The sequence below is a fragment of the Pleurodeles waltl genome, chromosome 8 (genome assembly GCF_031143425.1).
Source record: "Pleurodeles waltl isolate 20211129_DDA chromosome 8, aPleWal1.hap1.20221129, whole genome shotgun sequence".
NCBI lineage: Eukaryota > Metazoa > Chordata > Amphibia > Caudata > Salamandridae > Pleurodeles > Pleurodeles waltl.
The window spans coordinates 1,073,087,306-1,073,099,358 of NC_090447.1; positions in this window are offsets into that span (position 1 = coordinate 1,073,087,306).

Consider the following 12,053-nt stretch of genomic DNA (forward strand, 5'->3'; position numbering starts at 1 on the left):
TGCTAGCAAGACCTCCACTACGTGAGCTGCTGTGTACTGCCTCTAGGAGCCATCCTGCCATGTCCTGCAGGCTTGACAAGCTGGTGGAGAAGGTTCTACCCCTGTGTGGACAGTAATGTGGGGCACCAGAGGAACAGAGGAGTCCAATGCCCCAGCCATGTTTGATTGGTGTTGTGGGTGACAGTAAGTTGACCATGTGAATTGTTGTTGGTTTAGATGCATTCATGTGGCATACCATAAAGGCGTGTGGGCAGGGAGGATGGGTATGTGTGCTCACTTGCTGTTACAGTTGTGTTGTGTCAACTAATGTTGGTATGGTCCATGTGTACATTACTTTATCCTTTTATCTGTGTCATCCAGGCAGGTGAACGCCCATCAAAAGAACAGGATCTGGCGTGCCATCGCCAAGCAAGTGTGGACCCTGGGGGTCCACAGCCGGCAGAGCATCCTTTGTCACAAGCGGTGGGAGGACCTGAAATGCTGGGCCCAGAAGACTGCGGAGCTCCAGCCAGGGATGTCCTCCCAATGAAGGAGGGGTGCCTGTCTGACACTGACTTCCCTTATTGCCCGCATTTTGGCAGTAGCTTACCCTGAGGTGGATGGACATTTGAGGGCAGCACAACAGCCACAAGGTGGTAAGTACTAAATGTTACTTGGTACTTGCTTCTGGTTGTATGCTGTTTGCTGTCTCACTGTACCTTCTGTGTCGATGTAGTAGCTGACGAATGTTTCTAGACTAGTGGTAATCGGTTGATACCAGTGTATGAGATGGGGAGCTGACATCATAGTTTGCTATGTGTAAGTTTTGGAATCATGTATCAAGACATTATTCTAACTGCATGTGGCGATGCCCTAATGACAATGGCAGGTGTTGCACATCCTGCCATTCATATGCATGTGAGCTGGTATTTCACCATACCCTTTTACCCTATCGTGTTCCATCCCTCAGCAAAAGTGGTCAGTGGCTCTAAGGTGTCTGACACTCCTGTCTATGCTGATCACCTGTTGTAGCAACAGGTTGAGTTACTTATTTGTTACAGGCTCCAAACACAACTTTTACTGGTACAGGTCTGGACTCCATGTGAAAATGCCATCTCATGTACAACACAGATATGGCCTGTCTAGCCCCATACATATCTGTGTTTGTCACTGTGACCCTATTGTCCATTCATCTCCATTCAATGGGGTACGTGAAGATAGCAACAAAGGGACATTGTAGTCTGGGGGTCTGATTTGTGTATTCGTAATCCTAATGCTTTCCATGTGATTGACATGTGGGCATTTGATCTCTTTTCCAATGGGTGGGTTATAGAGAGGGTTAGTGCCTTGGAAGAGCCAGCCTTGTACAATATGGGATGTCAATGGTATGTGTGCAAATGCCCTACCAATTCCTTTGTGACCTTGGTAACATGCTGCCTACATCATGTTTCAATGGTTAGTTGGGGGCACACCATGTTGAGTAGGACAATCTATGGTACCATTGGCTTAGCTGATGTGTCCAGTAAGGTGAGGATTATGTATTGCATCACTTATGTGGTCATGAAGTGATGGTCTGGTTGTACCACTATGTCGAAAGCAGGGATATGTTGTAGGAAGACATTTTTAATGCACTGGCAGTCCTGTAGGGCTATGTGTAAATCATGTGTTTATGTAATTTCCGTGTAACATATCTTTAGTCTTGAGTTAGATACAGGTAATCACGTCAGGTATGGTGTAAATGATGTTGGTGTTCTCATGTTGTCAAGTCCTGGAACTGCATGTCAGGTGGAATGGTAGGTGGCCTATGATGTCTATAGTGGCTGCCTTGTAGTGAAGGTGTTGTGACACTGCTCTCAGTGATTGCCTAAAAATATGTAATCGGTGCTATGTAGGCAATTGTAGCCACACATGGGATAATGAAGTGATGTGTTGTATCTTTGTTTAGTGTGTGCAGATTCTCCTCTGTGATTGTGTGAATGTCATGCCATGGCTGTTTTTCAGGCGTGTTCTACACATCAGTTGTCACCTGTATGGGAGTGCCACTTGATTTGGCTTCACAATAGCAGACCCTCAGACATCCACCCCAGCCACCACATCTGCAGCCACAACGACAGAGACACCCACATCCAGCACATCCACCATACCTGCAGTCACGACCCCAACAGACACTCACCTATCCAGCACAGCATCTCCTAGGTCCTCAACCTCCCTCCTCCCAAGATACATAAACGCCCACACTCACCCACCCAACAGATACCCAGCACACACTAGCATTCCTCACACAAACCTGCACTCAGAACATTCACAAAGACACCTCCTGCAATCACTCCCTCTCCCTCTACTCCCACACCCTTTTGCCATGACCGTCCCCATGTGTTTAAAAAGTTTTCCTCTCGGAGCTGAACCTTTTCCCTACTCCTCTCCGACCCTGTGTGACCCCCAAAAGAACAGTTTGCCTCCCCAAGTCCAGTCCTCCCCTGCCCCCCAGCATGTCCCCATGCCCCTCCCCTGTCAAGAAGTCAACCCCTCCAAAGTGTTCCCAGCCCTCCACAAGCCACGTCCGAAGCCCCCAACTCCCAACCCCAAAGACCCCCCTCATAAACCTAGGCCAAAACCCCCACCTCTGCCCCCTCTCTAATCCCTGAGGTGACTGCCAACCCCATTTATTCCCCAACCCGTGGAGGTAATTTAGCAGTCAGGAGTCAAGTGGGGCAGTCTACAATGCCAGTTGTGCATGTTGCACTTTCGGTTTTGTAAATACTGATAGCTAATCTGTTCTTATCATTATTTATTGACCACCCAGTTGTTGGTTCCAACATTATCATCTTTGTCCTGCCTTTCATTCCTCATGGCTGTTATGGTCTTGCCTGCCTCATATTGTGTGCGAGTGTGCTATGTGTGTGTGTGGTAGTTGTGCTGCCTGTTGTGTCTGAGCTTCTTGTATGGGTGTGTGCTTTGCTTTTCTCCGGCAGTGATGGCTCAGTATGGTGTGTTGGACACGTATGTGTGTGGGACATACATTTAGTTTGATATTAAATGCATTGAATGTGTTGGCTATTGTTATTTGGAGTGTGATGTGCCCTTGTGTGGTTGTACTGTGTGTGTGCATGTGTGTGGTGATTGGTATGTCTGAAACGCTGTGTGATGTGTATACATTGTGTGATGTATGGCTTGTTGCATGGTTGTGTGATTGTGTGTCTTGGTACAATAGTATTGTTAGGTTGTATTGTATATATTTATTGTCAGGTGGGGTGTGAGTTGTGGCATATTGACAGTGTGTTTTGAGGTATTGCGGTTGCTATGTAGTGTGTGTTCGCTGTGGTGTGTGTCGTGAGTCTGTGCGTGTGTGTATATGGCTGTGTGTGAATGTGTGTGTCAGTGATGGAGTACGTGTATGTGTCACCCTCGCCACCCGTTTCGGATGTGTCTGTTGTGTGTGTGTCACGATGTTGCCATTATGCAACAGTGACAGGTAAGTGTGTGTACTCATGGTTGCTGCCATTGCCATCCGTGCTGGTTCCAGAGTTGTTGGGCAAGCAGGAGCAGTGGGAAGGCATGTAGTTCAGGTTCCATGGAGGCTCCAGATCGGTGTGGCTTCCTGAAGATGGGTGTCTCCTTTTATACTGTTGGTTTCCACCAGAGTTTCTGTGGTGGTGTGACCGCAGCGGAAACCTTGGCGGTTTGCAACTTCATAAAATGTCTGGTGGTAACATGATCTCCAACGGCCTAAAGGTGCATCTTGCCTTCCGTGGTGGTCTGTCCGCACTGGCGGTGCTGGAGGTGGATTGGTTGTATTCTGTTGTGTATACTGCCATGGTCATAATTTGGCTGTTTTCTCCGCTAGCCTATTGGCGGTACAACTGACCCCCAGAGTGATGTGCTCCCACTATAGTCCCTCCAACCATGACCATTTCCAGGGGCCGTGTGTTTGGCTCGAACGTCCCTGTTTTGCTGAAACCAGGAGGGAGTGCCTATTCCCATGGGCAGGCATGCTGCACTGACGCTATGAAACATGGTTGGGGATCTAAGGCGGTGCAAGGGCCGCATCCAATTGTCTAAATACTGTCAACACACCAGGCGTGCACTTGCCGGGTTCTCTCCCCGGAGCTGAGGGGCTGCCAGATTGGTCCAACATTACTGTGCCTTTTGTCCTGCCTACCTCTGAGGGAACCATGCACCAGTGCGAGCTCCGTGTGCAAGACAGCCAGCACCATGGACATCAGTCACCAGCCCTGTCTGCAGCCCAGGGAGCCACGCAGCAGCTCCACTCAACCTAGGGACACAGGCCCAGTGGGTGAGGCCCACTGCCGTAGAACTTTGCATAGAAGTGCATAGGTGCTTCCAACGCTCCAATGAATCCCGGGATCGTGAAACCTGCCTACATACCATACTTAACAAAGTACTCTGACATTCCGGCCTCTCCGTTTCTGCAAGCTAGGCGACTGGCGTGGAGACCAGAGGATTATCATAACTCCCATAAAAGGAGCACCCGCATGTTTGTTACCTAAAGGCACTGATACTATTGGAGCACATTGCTTTACCTTTAAAAAGCATGGGACTCAGCAAAGATGCTCTTCTACACGCTAGAGCTCCTAGCTTGGTACCACTGAATTATTCACTACTCTACTATCTTGAAGAGTTTACAGAAATTAACTCAAAAGTATGGATTAGATTCTTGGTGTTTTAGTCTGATACTGCTTTTTGACCTAATTTCTTCCCAATTACAGAACTCTTGATTTATTGATTGGATTTTTATTGTGTTGGTCTTATTTCTTAACCAGAAAAATATACACTATTTTTATAACCTGGTGTTAAGTCCTTTTTGTGGTGTCTCTCACTGTGTTACTGTAATTAAGTGTTCCACAAATGCTTTGCACATTGCCTTCTGGTTAAGCCTGCATGTTCCGTGCCGAGCTACAAGAGGGTAAAGATAGGTTGATTAAGGTTGTGTATCTGACCCTGATTAGGACTGTGGTGCCTACTTGGACAGTGTGCAGACCCCACGGTCTCACATACAAAGCCCTAGTGGCACACTGCATCCCCGGAGCGTCATTTATTTTTATGTCCTGTGGCCCAGTGTGCCAGCCCATATTTACAAGGCCATGCAAAGCCACCTTCCATGTCTTTTCATGGCTTTGTAAATATGAACCCCTTTCACGCATAACAGCATGAAATAGGTATTCCATGGGTGTTGCTTGAAGTGTTCCCAAGCAACAACCATAGAAACCGAAGAAATCTGAGGCATTCCACTATCTACAAGTCTGGGAAAGCATAAGATTCCTACACCACCTCAGGGGTAGTGTAAGGATGATGCAACAGGAAGAAATATCTTTATTTCTCCTAGTTTTTTCCTCTTTCTATGTGTGCTGCATTCGGCAGCACACATAGAAAGAGGAAAACACTTCTTGTGATTGCTTTTGTGTAGGAAGGGGTCCCTTCCTGCACCAAAACATCATCCCCACAATGCAGGCACCCTTGCACCATGGTGCAAGGGTGCCTGCCTTTGGCACTAGGTAGCATTTTGTACACCAGCTCAAGGGTAGAGGACAGAAATGCACTGTATCTAGCAGATACAGTGCATTTCTGCCCTTGCCCGGTGGTACAGGATGGCACAGCAAGGAACTTGCTGCACCGCCCTACACCATGAGTCTCACAAATGAGGCCCTCAATTTCTAACAGTTACTCTGTCACTAATGTGTACACATTCCTGTCAGTTTCATTTAATAATGTTTGCCTATCAAGTTCGTGTTTGTTGAAACATACAGGCTTACATGCACATTTGTGAAAAAGTAAGGCTACATGCCAATCTGCGACTGGTAACATGAACTGACTTGAATTTTGCAGTGAAAATATATTTTTAAATGTTTTTACCAAGAAATGTTGCCATTGTTCTGATGTTCTTAGTCATTTTGGATTACATGCTCACTATTGTTTGTTCATTATATCAACTCACCAATGTGAAGTTTGGAACATCCACTGTGTCAAAAGTGTATTGTATGCTATGTCATCTGTAATAGGACCAATATAACTTATCATAATTGTGATGGAGCAACACTCCTTACACATTCATAAATTGTGGCATGTTTGGTAAAACTGTCCCTCATAACATAACAAAATCTAGGTACCTGTTTTTTTATGCAGGCATGTGTCTGGTCAAAACAGCCTTTAGTAGTGATGTGGAATCTAGCGGCAACATTTACCACAATACACAAAAACACTTTATCATACACCTTGTGCAAAACTTACACATTCCAGAGCTCTGCTTCTGTGTTGAATGCCTGTCAACCTTTATGTTGATGCCATAAATTACTGCTCTAACAAAAATGTTAACTAACAATAAGAACTCAAAACCCCCTTGATGCGGAAGTGGGACTCTCAACTACTCATCAAGGTCCAGATAGGCCACCGCAAGTATGTGGGCCAATAGGGGGTCATGGGTGGAGCCCACCCTATGCACGTTGGAAGCACAGGCTGAGCTGGACCTCCAATTCCTTTTGGGTCCAGAGTCGTAGGTCCTCCCGCCTCTTTTGGCAGTGAAACCTGCACCGCTTGCAGATTCCCAGGGTCCACACCTTTTCGTGATGGCCTTCCATATGGCATTTTCCCCGTGGGTGTTAACCTGTCTGGATACAAAAGAGGAAAGAAAAACATGTTGTTTGAGGTCTTATTTGTTTGTATTGCTGTGAGACAATTTTGAAACATCTATCACAAGCATTTTCTTAAAAGTACACATTATTTTCTAAAATGTATTATTTTCTTGAAAATACGAATTTGTAGTGACCTGTTGAGGACCCTCATCACTATTTCTGTCCTCATTTTACAAATCTAGACCACTAAAATCACCCAGGCCAGGAGTCTGAAACCTTTCCTTTATTGAGAGCTACTTCTGATCACTTCAAATCATTGTGAGCTACAGAAGGCTACACAATTTGCATATTGTTAGCACACACACCCACACCCAGCTTCATTGGCTCAATGCCTAATATTTTGAGAGCCTGATACTGTGGGTAGAATCAGATACCATGACTACGGGAAGTAAGGAAGTCCTGCCATGTGTGTCAATGAGGCAACCTAATGACTATTACAACTGGGTATGTCAAATTAGCATACACAAAAAAGGGGGATTTGTAATAGGAACGCAAACACTATTTTTAGTTACAGCAGTGAATACATGAATTAGTCACTGGACCTGTGGTAAGTCACTTTTAAAATCATGTGTATTACAATTTATTAGGATCACACAACAGACTGTTGCTTAGTGCACCTAAAATCAGGAGTATGAAAACATCATAACCTCTCACATATATCTACAAATCACTGAAATTCAAGAGAAAAATGAAGAAAAAAAAACAAAAATCCACACCAGATCTCCGGCTGAAAAGACTAGTACAGTTTAATATGGTCCTACTTCAGTCTTCCAGCTTTTACTCAATTTTGTGTGGCTGTTGTCCTAAATTTATGGAATCAGTCCACATGGGAGGTAGTTTGAGGAGAGTATACATCTAGAGGACTCTTTCGTTCACTTAATTTAAAAGAAGATGTACTTCCCATACACAATTATGTCTCTTTTAGGTTTAAAGCAACTCCTCCAATTAAAGTGTCTAAGCATTTCGGCCCCTGTCAACTACAGGCCTCCTCGGGACCACAGAAGAAAGGAGAGCCTCGTAAACAAACAATGTGTACACATCGGAATAAATCAAAATTGTTAGAAATGGGGTCTCTGGTTGGCAGTCAGTTTTCACTCAGTCCAAGCAGTGGAACCTCACTCTAGTCAGGGTAAGGGAGATACACAGCTCAGATAACCCCTGCTTACCCCCTGGGTAGCTTGGCACAAACAGTCAGGCTTATCCAGAGGCAATGTATAAAGTATTTACACAAACACACACAGTAACAAAGCGAAAACACCACAAAAGGACTCCTCACCAGTTTAGAAAAATAGCCAATATTTATCTAAATCAAACAAGCCCAAAACGACAAAAAATCCAACATACAGAAGATAAGATATGAATTTGCAAAGTAAAAAGAGTCTTAATCCATGGAAATAAATGGATGCATTTTTTAGCACAAAAACGGTCATTATGAACATAGATGGTCCGAACCGCCATACCAGCAGTGGCGGTAATTACCGCCAAGGGCATGGTGGTCCGGACCGCCATATTATGTTAATGGCGAGACCACCACAGGTGAAACTCTGCTAGGCTACAGCTGCCAGGCAGCCTGCCGATGGCAGAGTTCCTTATCTGACAGGGCAGTGCTGCCCGCTGGATTAAGAACCTGTGTCCACCAGCCTTTCCCTGGCAGTGTCCCCCACCAGGAAAAGTCTGGAAGAATAGAGACCCTGGGGCTCCTGTGCACAGCCCCCTCTTGCATGTCACTGCCCGATTTACAGGCAGTGATATGCACGACGGGTGCTGCTGCACCCGCCGCACTTCTACATTGCTGACGACTCCATGTAGAGCCGTCGGCAATGTCCAGGCCCAGCATTCCACTGGGCCGGCTTGCGGAAACACTGTTTCTGCCTGCCGGCCCAGCAGAATCTTGTTTATTCGGCCAGAGGGGTCCTCAATGGGCTGGCGGTCTGTGTTTAGACCGCCAGCCTGAACTCGGTGGGAAATCCCACCGTGTTAATAATGAGGGCCAAAGTGCCTGGTATGCGTAAAAAATAAATCAGTAAAGGCAACAGTGCTTCTAAAAAGCAAGCAATGCATAGATTTCTGACTCGCAAGTGAGGTTGTGCGTCAATTCTTTACTCACACCGAAGGCTGTGCCTCGATTCTTGTCTCGCAAGGGAGGCTGTGTGTCAATTCCAATGTGCAGCCTTGGGTCCTTGCTATGATGTTAAAGATTTTGATGCCCAGGACCCGTACATGAAAAATTCCAACTCACTGTGCAAAGAGTCCGCATTGAGATCAGGTGTTGCTTCATTTCTCCAGCCATAAGGTTGGCGTTGCATAGAATTTTCAGCCGAGGGATGGGCGGTGCATCAGTTTTTCTGACGCACACACAGCGGTGCATAGATTTTCCCCACCAGGCCACCAGCATCCACTTCTAAGGGCCCAGGGACTGGATTTGTACCACTTAGCAAGTCAGAACTCTCAGCAGAAGTGCCCAGGCACTGGAAGACTTTGATGTACTTAAGAATAGGGGGCAAGCTAAGTCCGACCCCTTGGAGAAAATTCACAAGCAGTTTTTCAGAAAGCAAAGTCCAGACCTTTCCCTCTTAAGGCAGAAGCAGCAGCAGCAGGCCAGCACAGCAAAGCAACAGGCAGAGTGACAGGTCCTCCTCAAGCATCAAGTTCTTCTCCGTGGCACAGGTTCCTCTTAATCCAGAAGTGATCTAAAAGTTTGGGGTTTAAGGTCCACTACTTATACTAATTTCTGCCTTTGAACTAGGCAAACCTTAAAGGAAAGTCTCTGTTGTTCGCAAGATCCTGCCTTGCCCAGACCTGGCACAGACACACTCCAAGGGGTTGGAAACTGCATTGTGTGAGGAAAAACACAGCTGTTTCAGGTGCAGGTGCCAGCTCCTCCCTGTCCACTCTAGCCCAGGAGACTCGTCAGAATATGCAGTACACACCCCAGCTTTGTTTGTGTCACTGTCTACAGGGTATTTACAAGCAGCCCAACTGTCAGTCTGACCCAGACATGTATTCCAAAGGCAGGCAGAGGCACAGAATGGTTTAAGCAAGAAAATGCCCACTTTCTAAAAGTGGCATTTTCAATCAGACAGACTAAAAACTAGCTCTACAACAAGATGTATTTTTAAATTGTGAGTTCAGACACCCCAAACTCCACAACTCTATCTGCTCCCAATTGGAAACTGCACTTAAAAGACATTTAAAGGCAGCCCCCATGTTAACCTATGGGAGAGATAGGATTGGTAATAGTGAAAAACAAATTTGGCAGTATTTTACTATCAGGACATGTAAAACACACCAGTACTGTATATATCCTACCTTTTAAATACACTTCACCCTGCAGATGGGGCTACCTAGGGCCTACCGTAGGGGTGACTTACATGTAATAAAAGGGAAGGTTTGGGCCTGGCAAGTGGGTACACTTGCCAGGTCGAATTGGCAGTGCACAACTACACAGACAGACACTGCAGTGGCAGGTCTGAGATATGTTTACAGGGCTACTCATGGGGGTTGCACAGTCAGTTCAACATATTTTTTCTAAGCTAGAACACATTTTTAAAGCATTTCACAGTAGCATTTAAATTAATGTGGATTTCAGAAGGAATTTCCAGAAGATTGTCATTATTATTATATGTTTTTTACTCCACAGACCTAAATTGAACCTACCAATATTTTATGGTTTGGGCACATTTGTGATAGTTTAGATTTACACATTTGAAAGTGTCTCTTGTTATTTTCATCCCTAGGTAGGTTGTGAGATTTTCTGACCACTTAAAGTCTAAGATCCCATGGGGCATGGTTTGGCCGGCTCCCAAGATGGCCACCGCTTTGTGAGGCTCCACAGGTCAGGAGCATTAATCCTGCAATTATCCGGTGCGGGAGCCGCCTTCCAAAGAATCCGGGTGGGGACGAGGCTATTAACCCAGTAGAAGCAAAAGAGAGATGAAATTGTTGGTGAGCTGAGGCCGGAGTGAAAGAAAAAGGGCACACCAAGATCAGGCTTTGTAGGCCCAAAGCCAGTGTGGATCTGGTCGCTTTGTACTGGCCTCCTCTGGCGTGGCTCCTGGGCTACTGGTGGGATCCCGGAGTGACAGGGGTGGACCCAGTGGCTACCCTGCAGCGAGAGAGAGAAAATGGAGTCACCAGACCTGAGACCCGTACATGCTGAGATCTGGTGGGCGTGGAGGCCTGGAAGGTGAACTGACAGCAGGGAGATCTGCGGCATTGGGCCTCGGAAAGGGTGCACTGTGGTAATTGCCACCTGCTCCTGAGTTGAGGGCCGGGCCGTTCGTGCGGCCAGAGAGGTCTTGGGCCTGGCCTGTCCTGTGGTGCCGGTAGGGGTGATCCATCAGCTTAAGTCAGGAGCGGAAGTGGTGCTCCCCTTGACCCTAGGGTAGGTCGCTTCCCCCGCCGCTGCAGCTCCACCTGCCTAGGCTCCTGCCACCTCCCAGCAAAACCATAAGTACTCCCTGCGCTCCCCCGTCCTGCCCCTCGTTACTCACCTTTGTCTTCTGAACTCCCTCTCTTCCAACTTCTTCTTCGTACCTCTGCTGTCCTCTCTCTGTCCATTTTCCTTCGTTTTCTGCCCTTCCACTGGTTTCCATTGTCCTTCGTTTTCTGCCCTTCCTCTGGTATCCATTTCCTTCGTTTTCTGCCCTTCTTCTGTGTTCTTCTCCTCTTCTGCACCCCATTCCTGCGTGTTCTTTTCTTCTCCTGTGTTCTGCTCTCATTCTGCACCCCATTTCCTGCCTGTTCTTCTCTTCTCCTGTGTTCTTCTCTTCTTCTGCTGACCATTTTCTTCGCGTTCTGCTCTTCTTCCTCACCCCATTTTCTTTGTGTTCTGCTCTTCTTTCTCTCCCCATTTCTCTTTGTGCTCTTCTCTTCTCCTGTGTTCTTCTCTTCTGCTGTAGTCCATTTCCTTTGTGCTCCTCTCTCCTTCTGTGTTCTTCTCTTCTTCTGTGTTCTTCTCTTCTCCTGTGTTCTTCTCTTCTGCTGTAGTCCATTTCCTTCGTGCTCCTCTCTCCTTCCGTGTTCTTCTCCTCTTCTGTGTTTTTCTCTTCTTCGGTAGTCCATTTTTCCTCTTCCTTCTCTGTTCTCTCCCTCGTCCATTCTTCTTCACGTTTTCCTCTGCTCTCCTCCTGGCCTGCTCCTCCTTTTTCGCCTCCTTCCCCTGTGATTTTCCTCTTTGGCCTTCTTCTTTTCGCACTTTCCCTTCCTTCTCTTCTATCCCTTTCCCTTCTATCTGACCCCCCCGCCCCTGCTTTCCCTCCGCCACCATCCGTGTGGCCCCGCCCCCCCTGCTACCATTCGTCGCCCCCCCTCCCACCTCCAGCCCCTAGCTGACCCCTCCTCCCACCTCCTCCCTCAAATGGCGGCCGCTGCGTGGCAGAGACAGCGACCCTTGACCTTAGGGTAGGTCGCTTCCCCCGCCGCTGC